The sequence below is a fragment of the Ranitomeya variabilis genome, chromosome 3, assembly GCF_051348905.1.
Source record: "Ranitomeya variabilis isolate aRanVar5 chromosome 3, aRanVar5.hap1, whole genome shotgun sequence".
Taxonomy (NCBI): Eukaryota; Metazoa; Chordata; class Amphibia; order Anura; family Dendrobatidae; genus Ranitomeya; species Ranitomeya variabilis.
The window spans coordinates 417,919,775-417,932,256 of NC_135234.1; the positions used below are offsets into that span (position 1 = coordinate 417,919,775).

A 12,482-nucleotide genomic window follows, 5' to 3' on the forward strand; every position below is an offset into this window, starting at 1 on the left:
TGCTTTATTTCTGTGCACCAGTCCTAAATATCCATCCCCTCCCCCTCCATCTCTCCTTACATAGTTACATAGTTATTAAGGTTGAAGGAAGACTTTAAGTCCATCTAGTTCAACCCATAGCCTAGCATGCCCTAACATGTTGATCCAGGGGAAGGCAAAAAAACCCCATGTGGTAAGAGTAAGCTCCATCATGGGGAAAAAAATTCCTTCCCGACCCCACATACGGCAATCAGACTAGTTCCCTGGATCAACGCCTTATCAAGGAATCTAATATATATACCCTGTAATATTATACTTTTCCAGAAAGGTATCCAGTCCCCTCTTAAATTGAAGCAATGAGTCACTCATTACAACATCATACGGCAGAAAGTTCCATAGTCTCACTGCTCTTACAGTAAAGAATCCGCGTCTGTTATTATGCTTAAACCTTTTTTCCTCCAGACGTAGAGGATGCCCCCTTGTCCCTGTCACCGGTCTATGATTAAAAAGATCATCAGAAAGGTCTTTGTACTGTCCCCTCATATATTTATACATTAACATAAGATCACCCCTTAGTCTTCGTTTTTCCAAACTAAATAGCCCCAAGTGTAATAACCTATCTTGGTATGGCAGACCCCCCAGTCCTCTAATAACCTTGGTCGCTCTTCTCTGCACCCGCTCCAGTTCAGCTATGTCTTTCTTATACACCGGAGACCAGAACTGTGCACAGTATTCTAAGTGTGGTCGCACTAGTGACTTGTATAGAGGTAAAATTATGTTCTCCTCATGAGCATCTATGCCTCTTTTAATGCATCCCATTATTTTATTTGCCTTTGTAGCAGCTGCCTGACACTGGCCACTGAATATGAGTTTGTCATCCACCCATACACCCAGGTCTTTTTCATTGACGGTTTTGCCCAGAGTTTTAGAATTAAGCACATAGTTATACATCTTATTACTTCTACCCAAGTGCATGACCTTACATTTATCCCCATTAAAGCTCATTTGCCATTTACCAGCCCAAGCTTCTAGTTTACATAAATCATCCTGTAATATAAAATTGTCCTCCTCTGTATTGATTACCCTGCAGAGTTTAGTGTCATCTGCAAATATTGAAATTCTACTCTGAATGCCCCCTACAAGGTCATTAATAAATATGTTAAAAAGAAGAGGGCCCAATACTGACCCCTGTGGTACCCCACTACTAACCGTGACCCAGTCCGAGTGTGCTCCATTAATAACCACCCTTTGTTTCCTATCCCTGAGCCAACTCTCAACCCACTTGCACATATTTTCCCCTATCCCCATTATTCTCATTTTATGTAACAACCTTTTGTGTGGCACTGTATCAAAAGCTTTTGAAAAGTCCATATACACTACATCTACTGGGTTCCCTTGGTCCAGACCAGAACTTACCTCTTCATAGAAGCTGATCAAATTAGTCTGACATGATCGGTCCCTAGTAAACCCGTGCTGATACTGGGTCATGAGGTTATTCCTCTTCAGATACTCCAGTATAGCATCCCTTAGAATGCCCTCCAGGATTTTACCCACAGTAGAGGTTAAGCTTACTGGCCTATAATTACCGAGTTCAGTTTTTGCCCCTTTTTTGAATATTGGCACCACATTTGCTATACGCCAGTCCTGTGGTACAGACCCTGTTATTATGGACTCTTTAAAGATTAAAAATAATGGTCTATCAATGACTGTACTTAGTTCCTGCAGTACTCGGGGGTGGATCCCATCCGGGCCCGGAGATTTGTCAATTTTTGTGATTTTTAGACGCCGCCGTACTTCCTGCTGGGTTAAGCAGGTAACATTAAATTGGGAATTATTATCACTAGTCATATTGGCTGCCATGGGATTTTCTTTTGTAAATACTGATGAAAAAAAGTCATTTAGCATATTGGCTTTTTCCTCATCCTCATCCACCATTTCACCCAGACTATTTTTAAGGGGGCCAACACTATCATTTACATTACATTACAGTCCCCGCCTTAAAATAAAAAGTATTTATGATTGATCTTTTCTTTTGGTTCCATAATGGGACCCCCTCACAAACCTACTGATTATAATATTGTATGGGCTTAATCATCTACTGGCCCCCGGTTGCGGTTTCTTCCCCACTTGCGAGAGACAGCCAGCACATGTCTGTGACTATGATCCTCCCTTCTGCGAGAAGGTTATGGTAGGATCAATGATAGTGATTTGAGAAATGGCCCTGTATAACTGGTGCAACACGCTGAGATTTACGTATTTAGCAACTATGTAGGGGTTAATATACTTCTCACTGACTTAACGCGGCATCTGAGTCTTTAGATAGGCGGATGCAACGTTGTTCTGAGACTCCGGAAAGTGGCATACAGCGCGAATGCCTGGCCCTGAGGATACGGTCGGGCGTCGCGCCGCTATAGTAACTAGACAGGGGCAGGGCACCGGAAGTGATACGCACGGCCCCATGGTCTGTAATGATTGGGCAGCACGCTACCATAGCAACCTTAACAACACGTGCCGCCGGAAGTGACGCGTGCGGTCCAGGAGCTGCGTTCCACACGGGGCGCACAGCACAGGTAACACTGGGCGGGCTATTTAAGCACGAGCAACGCTGGTTTACAGTGATTGCCTATATCCCCCCATTTTGCGGGTCCCCCACTGGTTTGGAGGGACTATATTCTATTTTCCCCTGATGAGTTATTTACAACGAAACGTGTAGGGAAATGTGTTTGGTATTTCGGGGTTTAAGTTATCCTTCTAAACAGCGTGGATGGGCATGTGTGTGGCCAGAATCGTAAGCCCCCCCCTTCCAGATGCTGCGGATGTGAGAGGTCTTACCCGGGCCAAAAAGGAAGTCCTGAGGTGAGATCGTTCCAATTACTATACACTAATCACAACTACTGCATCTCCATATGATGGATGGGGATAAGTGATATGCGGTTTGTGGTGTACATGTGTCATATACTCCTTTATAGGAGTGCATTTTCTTCTCCCTAAAGAGACTGACATATTTGTGTGGTCCAGAAGGTCTCGGGGATTTGGTTATTTGATTATTCCCCTTGTATGGGAATTTTTTCTTGTGAGTCTTTCATGTTCTTATGTAGTTGGTCATACCAATTTTTTAACTAAAATTTATTAAAAGTTATTTTTTATTTTTTTATTTATTGGTCACACCCTGCTTTGAAATATTCTTCAGAAATGCAAAAGATGTGTATTTATGCATCATTGTCATGTTGGAAAAATGCATGTCTACCAAAGGCACGGAGTGATTATAGAATCTTCTCTTTCAATATGGAACAGTACGTCTATGAATTCATGATAAACATTAATGAAATGTTGCTCCCCAACACCAGCAGCGCTCACGCAGCCCCACATAAGGACACTGCCATGTTTCACTGTACGCACCATGCATTTAGAAAAATTAATTTAAAAATAATTCATGATGCCTACACTGAAAAGTGATGGCAGTGTCCTTATCTGTGGCTTCATGAGTTATGCTGGTGTTGGGGAGCTGCATTTCATTGATACCATGAATTGACAGATGTGCTTCTTAACATTGAAAGAGAAAATGCTCCCATCACTTCGTGTCCTTGGCAAACATGCATTTTTCCAACATAACCTTTGACTATGATCCAAAACACACCTGTTGTGTCCGTTCATTTTTGCATCAATTAATTTGAGTAAAACTGAAGAATATATATATGTATGTATGTATGTATGTATGTGTGTGTGTAAATAAATGTGTATATTATTTATTTTCTCTCATGAATGAAATTCTTCAGACTTGGTCAAAGCCATTGAGAAGAAGGTAAGTTAAGTATACTGGTTGGTTCTAAAAAATACAGTTATTAGACCTATAAAGAAAGATTACACAAACCATAAGTAGTTTAGAAATTATTCTTAACATATTTAAACATTTAAAACGCGTGTGTAGACAATCTTAAAAATATCATTCAAGAAATGAGTGTTTGATTCATAATATTAGTGTAAACAATGTACCTCTGCCTTTGACACTGTGGACCATTCATTCCCTTTTTGCTACAGACCCTCTCATCTCTTGGCATCATAGACTTGGTCACATCTTGGACCTCGTCATACCTAACAGACCGGACATTCAGCGTCTCCCACTCACACACACCACCTCCTCACCTTGCCCCCTGTCTGTCGGAGTCCTGCAAAGTTCAGTCCTAGGGCCCCTGCTCTTCTCCATTTACATTTTCGGCCTGGGACAGCTCATAGAATCTCACGGCTTTCAGTATCACCTCTATGCTGATGACACACAGATCTACATATCTGGACCAGATATCACCTCCTTACTAACCAGAATCCCACAATGTCTGTCCGCTATTTCATCCCTCTTCTCCGCTAGGTTTCTAAAACTTAATATGGACAATACAGAATTCATCATCTTTCCCCCCATCTCACTTGACCCCCCAACGAACCTATCCATTACAGTAAACGGCTGCCCACTCTTCCCAGTCCCACAAGCTCGCTGCCTCGGGGTAATCCTTGACACTGAGCTCTCCTTCAAACCACATATCCAAGCACTTTCTACTTCTTGCCAACTCAAAAATATTTCACAGATTCGTACTTTCCTCAACCAAGAATCTGCAATAACCCGAGTCCGTCCATGCCCTCATCATCTCCCACCTTGACTACTGCAACCTCCTCAGTGGCCCCCCTTCTAACACTCTCGAACCCCTCCAATCTATTCTAAACTCTGCTGCCCAACTAATCCACCTGTTCCCCCGCTATTCCCCGGCCCCTCCCCTCTGTCAATCCCTGCACTGGCTCCCCATTGCCCAGAGACTCCAGTACAAAACCCTAACCGTGACATACAAAGCCATCCACAACCTGTCTCCTCCATACATCTGTGACCTCGTCTCCCGGTACTTACCTGCACGCAACCTCCGATCCTCACAAGATTTCCTTCTCTACTCCCCTCTTACCTCCTCTTCCCACAATCGCATACAAGATTTCTCCCGCGCATCCCCCCTACTCTGGAACTCTCTACCCCAACACATCAGACTCTTGCCTACCTTGGAAATCTTCAAATAGAACCTGAAGACCCACCTCTTCCGACAAGCCTACAACCTGCAGTAACCACCGATAGACCAAACTGCTGCACGACCAGCTCTATCCTCACCTACTGTATTCTCACCCATCCCTTGTAGATTGTGAGCCTTCGCGGGCAGGGTCCTGTCTCCTCCTGTACCTGTTATGACTTGTATTGGTTAAGATTATTGTACTTGTTTTTATTATGTATACCCCTCCTTACTTGTAAAGCACCATGGAATAAATGGTGCTATAAAAATAATAATAATATCTAAAAAAAATAAAATAAAAAAAGGCTCCAAAATGCAGCAGTTGATGATAGTGTTACAGAAAGGAAAGAATAAATACTTGATAGCTTAGGTTAAGGATGACTTAAAAATAGTGTACTTTACTAATATATAGATTCTATTCTACAGTCATGTCATCATTGAGAAAGATAGATATGTAGGTTAAAGTGCATAGAAATAGATACCATGCCCCTGATAAAGTGAAAGCGAAACATGCGTCCAGAGCTCACACAGGAGTTGATGGGAGATGTTTAATTCATCAGGATTGTCTCGCCCATTATGTACTTATGAGGGAGACGGTCATTTACAGTCATTTATGCCGTAGTGTGCAGCATATTTTATGTGGCATTCTTTTTGTGCTTTGCAGTAACTTTTTTTTTTTTTATACTTCTTTTCTATAACCTCTTGCACTTTACTTTTTTAACTACTTATCTACCTCTGGCACAGGTGACATTGTATTGTTGAGGAATAGAATATATTAGGTACGTTCACTATTTTTAGGGAATTCATCCTTCCGCTATTCTACAATAATTTTTTTTTTTTCATGTAACACTATATCAGCTGCTGAATTTTTGTGTGATTTTTCAGATATATTTTGATTCAAAGGGTCTTGGTTCATAGTTATAAGATTGTCTCCATGCATATAAATGTTCTTTATGTTAATGTAGCTACTTATTTGTAAACGATTTATGATATATGCAGTCTTTCTTTATAGGTTTACTAATTCTATCTTCTATTGGGAAGTTGACAGTGCAGCTGATAAGAGGTTTTTCATTCCACCCACTCTTTTCAGTAGCCTTTTATACCATCTTGTGTGGTGTCAGACATGCACTGTGATTTGTGCCTATTTAGATGCCAGACAGCTGCAAGTGAAATGATTGCTTATCTACAGAATGTTCTTGCTTTGCAGTTAATCAGGCTTGAACTGCTTGCAATGCAAGGTCATTGGTAGCATTTATTGTGACAGAGAGTAAAACAATGGAACATTTGATGAACACTTTGACTTTACCTCTTTCTTGACATAATTGATTCCTTAAATGGACAAGAGGTTCTTGACCTACATAACTTGTCTTGTGATCGGCTAATCGGATGCCAATAAGAATAAAAAGTTGGCTGGTGATGATTTTTTTAGTTTTTAAGTTTTTGCCTAACTTATTACTATGTGTTCTTGTATTTCAATGCTCAATGTTTAGTAATGAAAAATCTTGTTTTCTTCCTCATGTCGCTCGGGGACACAGGCCCCTTGTGCTTGGTCCCAGCCATCCAGTCTATATGTGTTACCTCCTCCTACCAGACTATGCCCCGACTGCAAGCACTAAGAGAACCTGAATGTGTCTGGATATTGGGGCGTGATGATGATGCACTTACCGCTCCTCAGCTGCCTCACGCAGGGAATGTAGTGTGAGGCTGAGGAGCTGAAAGTGTCACCACACCCCAGTGCCCTTCCAGACACCTATACACAGAACTATTGTTTTTTAAAAAAACTTGTTTTATTGAAGGTTATACAACATGACAAGGTTACCTGATAGAACAAAAGATCAAATCACATTTCTCATTAATACTGTCTGGTAACCTTGCCCTTAAAATACCATAGGTGTAATGTCTTTTCCAAAAGCGTAAGACACCCATTTCAGGCACCAAATTTCACATATTTTAGTCATGAGAGAATGCTCCTCATCACCTGGGAAATAGTGTGAGATCCATGGGGGTCTTCTTTCCATCCATCTCATGACAACAGCTTTGCAAGCCAAAAACAATGTTTCCCAGAGAAGAGTGCGAGGGTAGCGAGGCCAGGTCTCCTTGTCTAGGATGCCTAATATACACACCTTGGAGCAGAGTGGTGCAGGCGGCTGTACGACCACGATGAGGATAGCTATGACCTCTTTCCAAAAGGCTGGAATAGGTGGGCAATGACACATAAGATGTGTAAAATCTGCGGCCTCTTCGCCACACCTATGGCAATCTGCAGTGGTGGATCTATCCATTTTATATAACCTGCTAGTTGTCAGGTAGCATTGATGGACTATAGTCTAGTTTGTTATTAATTGCCGGTGAGTATATTGTGGGGCGGTCAATGCCTCGCATATATACAGACCTTTAACATGTGATTTCTCCCAAACTTTCTTATCTTTTTAAAGGTCTGCACAGTTATATAATTGGTTTGGGAGTTTATTTGGGAAACTGGGATGATTCCTTTTGCACTGCAGAACTCATTTGCATCATGTTGCCCCCCCCCCCTCCCCCCCTTCTTCCTCAATTTGGAATAAGTTTTACTTGCATTGTTTGGGTTGAAGAAAAGTCTACACAGCCCCTTACTGTGTGGTCTCCGAGTATTTGTGACTCCTCAGAGATTTAGTTTATGTTGACACAGCTGCATGATTTACAGCTGATAGACAGCTTGAATACATGTGGGGGTTGCCTGGTTGTTAGGGAATCCCCACATGTAATCAAGCTGTCTATCAGCTGTAAATCATGCAGCTGCGGCAGGGAAATATGAAATCTCCGAGCAGTCACAAATACTCGGAGACCACCCGAGCGTGCTCAGGCAAACCCGAGCAACTAGTATACTCACTCATCAAACCCTCTTACCTTTCTCACAGATGGGCAACGTGCCCACACTACTGCTATGTCAGGCACCCGATCCGAAAAAACTTGGCACTCTAGATGAATAATTATCATATGCAAAAGGTTTATTGATGTGCATCCATAAAGGCAAGTCGAACGTTTTCGGTCCACATCCGGACCTTCATCAGAACAAATATAAGAGATATGATGCAGGGAGAAACATTAATCCTGTCTCTATAAATTCCAATATTGGTAGGGTAGCCTGGATGCAGCAAGAAGTCCTGTCCACGTAGGCGCACGTGTGATGCGACCGGAGTAGCTGGGTAAATGACCAGAGTCAAATCTTCCGGTCAGGCATTGTCCGTGGCTACCTATTAAGCTTACACACGATGCAGAAATTTTATTCCATTAATTTAACAGAGTCTACAAAGTACATTATATTTAGACTAAGGCCTCTTTCACACTTCCGTCTCTTCGCTCCCGTCGAAATCCGTTGATTTTTTAAAAAACAGGATCCAGCAAATTTTTCTGCTGGATCCTGTTTTTTCCCATAGACATGTATTAGCGACGGATTGTGACAGAAGGCCATCCGTTTCATCTGTCGTGCACTGGATCCGTCGGAAAATAGCGGTCTGTCGGGCAGAGAAAATGTTCAGAGGAATGTTTTTTCTGCACGTCAGAAAATCGCTCACCGATGGGTCCTGCGCTGCCCGTCGTTGGCTATAATGGAAGCCTATGGGCGCAGGATCCGTCACTGACTGTGAAAAGCAGGAATCCAGCGACTGGTTCCTTCTTTTCAAACTGAGCATGCGTATATATACGGTGTGTGTGTGTGTGTATATATGTATATGTATGTGTATATATATATATATATATATATATATATATATATATATATATATATATATATATATATATATATATATATATACTGCATATATGTTTTCACGAATATTTGAGCCCGTGGATCCAGTCAATGTCCATTTTCAAGCCGGTGAGAAAGTCTCGTCGTACGGATGACACACGGATAATTTTTGGAGAAAAAATCGCATCCTCGCATTGAATACGGATCAATGTTCAGGAACTTTTCTGCATATTACGGCCGTAAAAAACGGACTGTGTTTCCCTACGCTAAGTGTGATGCCGGCCTAATGAGGAGGGGTGTTGTCTAATGACATCAAAACCCTATATAAGGTGTGCTTAATTATTAGGCAACTTCCTTTCCTTTTGCAAAATGGGTCAGAAGAGAGATATGCCGGGCTCTGAAAAGTCCAAAATTGTGAGATGTCTTGCAGAGGGATGCAGCAGTCTTGAAATTGCCAAACTTTTGAAGCGTGATCACCGAACAATCAAGCGTTTCATGGCAAATAGCCAACAGGGTCGCAAGAAGCGTGTTGGGCAAAAAAAGCACAAAATAACTGCCCATGTATTGAGGAAAATCAAGCGTGAAGCTGTCAAGATGCTATTTGCCACCAGTTTTGCCATATTTCAGAGCTGAAACGTTACTGGAGTAACAAAAAGCACAAGGTGTGCGATACTCAGGGACATAACCAAGGTAAGAGAGGCTGAAAAAACGACCACCTTTGAACAAGAAACATAAGATAAAACGTCAAGACTGGGCCAAGAAATATCTTAAGACTGACTTTTCAAAGGTTTTACGGACGGATGAAATGAGTGACTCTTGATGGGCTAGAGGCTGGATCCGTAAAGGGCAGAGAGCTCCACTCCAACTCAGACGCCAGCAAGGTGGAGGTGGGGTACTGGTATGGGCTGGTATCATCAAAGATGAACTTGTGGGACCTTTTTGGGTTGAGGATGGAGTGAAGCTCAACTCCCAGACCTACTGCTAGTTTCTGGAAGACAACTTCTTCAAGCAGTGGTACAGGAAGAAGTCGGTATCGTTCAAGAAAAACATGATTTTCATGCAGGACAATGCTCCATCACATGCCTCCAACTACTCCACAGCGTGGCTGGCCATTAATGGTCTCAAAGAAGAAAAAATAATGACATGGCCCCCTTGTTCACCTGACCTGAACCCCATAGAGAACCTGTGGTCCCTCATAAAATGTGAGATCTACAGGGAGGGAAAACAATACACCTCTCGGAACAGTGTCTGGGAGGCTGTGGTGGCTGCTGCACGCAATGTTGGTCGTAAACAGATCAAGCAACTGACAGAATCTATGGATGGAAGGCTGTTGAGTGTCATCATAAAGAAAGGTGGCTATATTGGTCACTAATTTTTTGGGGTTTTGTTTTTGCATGTCAGAAATGTTTATTTCTAAATTTTGTGCAGTTATATTGGTTTAACTGGTGAAAATAAACAAGTGAGATGGGAATATATTTGGTTTTTATTAAGTTCCTAATAGTTCTGCACAGTAATAGTTACCTGCACAAACCGATATCCACGTAAGATAGCCAAATCTAAAAAAAAAAACACTCCAACTTCAAAAAATATTAATCTTTGATACTTGAGTCTTTTGGGTATATATACATACACACACACACACACGTACACACACACACACACACACACACACACACACACACACACACACACACACACACACACACACACACACACACACGATGGCCAAAACCTGCCCATAAAACATCCTTTTCATTAGTGATGGCCATTATTTTAATACTGGTCATGCTGATCAACTGAGTCTCACATGCCTGGAGTCCAGTCGGCTCTCCACATCCTTGCCACTTCCAAGGTAGAAGAGCTGTTGGCTTTCTGCAGCTATAAATCAGCTGAAAATATCTGGACCTTTTAAACTCTGCCTATTAAAATGGGAAAATAAAACAGGCAAGCACATAAAATGGACATAAAAAAGGCACAATAATAGAATAATGAATTAGGTGCAAAAAAAAAAAAAAAGCGCAAAACTAGATAAAAAACAAGCGAAAAGACAATGATGAATCAGATCCTTAGTGTTAAGAGTGAAATCTCACAATCTGATTTGGTCTTTCATGCCTAACAGATACTAAGTCAGTAGTATGATGGACAGTTATATTGGAGTAGTAAGGGACAATTTTCAGAGTAAGGATCCAAAATCTCCCTTTAGCTTGGAGATATATAATATTTTATTAGCCCCTCTGTTGCTTTCAGATTCATGGTGTCTGGGTCCTGATGCCGCCACCGATTGTTCAAAAGACCCCTGAGAATTGCGTAACTTAGAAAACTGAACAGAGTGCAAACTTGGCATTAGTGCACAGATCTGCAGGAATAGAAAGGACTTTAAAGAAACAAACATTTGTTGCACTATAGTATATTATGTGGTCCCCAAAAAAAACAAACAAATGGTTTTGTAAATTTTGTTGGAAAAATTAGAAATTGCTGATCAACTTTTAGCCCGTCTAACTTCCTAACAAAAAAAAAAAAAAAAAAAGGTTAACAAATTGTGCTGATGTAAAATGAGAAATGTTTAATGGCATAAAAATTAGGTTTGAAATACAGTATGTCAAGAAAAAAACATTCTCAGAATCCGTGGGCCCCTTTGAAGCATTCCAGAGTTATTACCACATAAAGGGACACTGGTCAGAATTGTAAAGTTTGGCCTGGTAATGAAGGTGAAAACATGTTTGGGTGTGAAGGGATTAAACCACTCAAGTGTTGCTGAAACAGTATGCTTTTAGGTAATTATCTTATTGGAAGGTGAACCTTTGTCCCAGTCTCAAATCACTGACAGACTGAAACAGATTTTGCACAAGAATATCCCTGTATTTCATGCCATCCATTTTCCCTGTCCCTGTTGCCGAAAATCATCCCCACAGCATGATACTGCCACCATCATATTTCACTGTGGTGATGGGGTTCTTAGGGCGATGTGCTTTGTTGGTTTGGCACCAGACATAGCATTTACCATATTGGTCAAAAGTTCAATTTTGGTCTCATGTGACCACCACACCTTCCTCCATACAATTATACATTTGAGGAGTCTCCCACATGTCTTTTGGCAAACTCAAAACGAGTCTTACAATTTTTGTGTGTAAGTAAGAGCTTTTTTTTTGCCCTTTATTCCATGAAGGCCACCTCTATGGAATGCACGGCTTATTGTGGTCATATGGACAGATACTCCAGTCTTTGAAGGAGCTGCAGAGTTCCCAAGCAGAGTTACCTTTGGTCTCTGTGCTGCCTCTCTGATTAATGCACTCCTTGCCCGGGCTGAGAGTTTTTGTGGGTGGCCCTTTCTTGGCAGGTTTGTTGTGGTCCATGTTCTTTCCATTTGACGATAATGGTTTTGATGGTGCTCCAGAGGATCATCAGAGATTGGGATATATTTTTATTTTTTTTTATAACCCCACCCTGACTTGTACGTCTCAACCTGTCCTTGACTTGTTTGGAGACCTCCTTGGTGTCAGTGGTGCCTCTTGCTTAATGGTGTTTCAGCCTATGTGGCCTTTCAGAAAAGGTGTGTATGTACTGATAGATCATGTGACACTTAGATTGCACACAGCGGGACCTATTTTCACTAAGCATGTGACCCAGAGGCGTAGCTAGGGTTTTGGTTCAGGGGCGGCGAAGCTTCTGAGTGGGCCCCTAACCAGGTAACCTTGATTACTGCTGGGTGATGCACCCTAATAGTGGAGGAGAACCTC

General features: G+C 41.7%; 1 protein-coding gene across 5 annotated transcripts in view; it reads left to right on the forward strand.

Moving 5' to 3' along the window:
• Positions 1–12,482, forward strand: part of TRIM37 (tripartite motif containing 37) — a 146,066-nt gene that overhangs the window by 101,506 nt on the left and 32,078 nt on the right. The window lies entirely within an intron of this gene.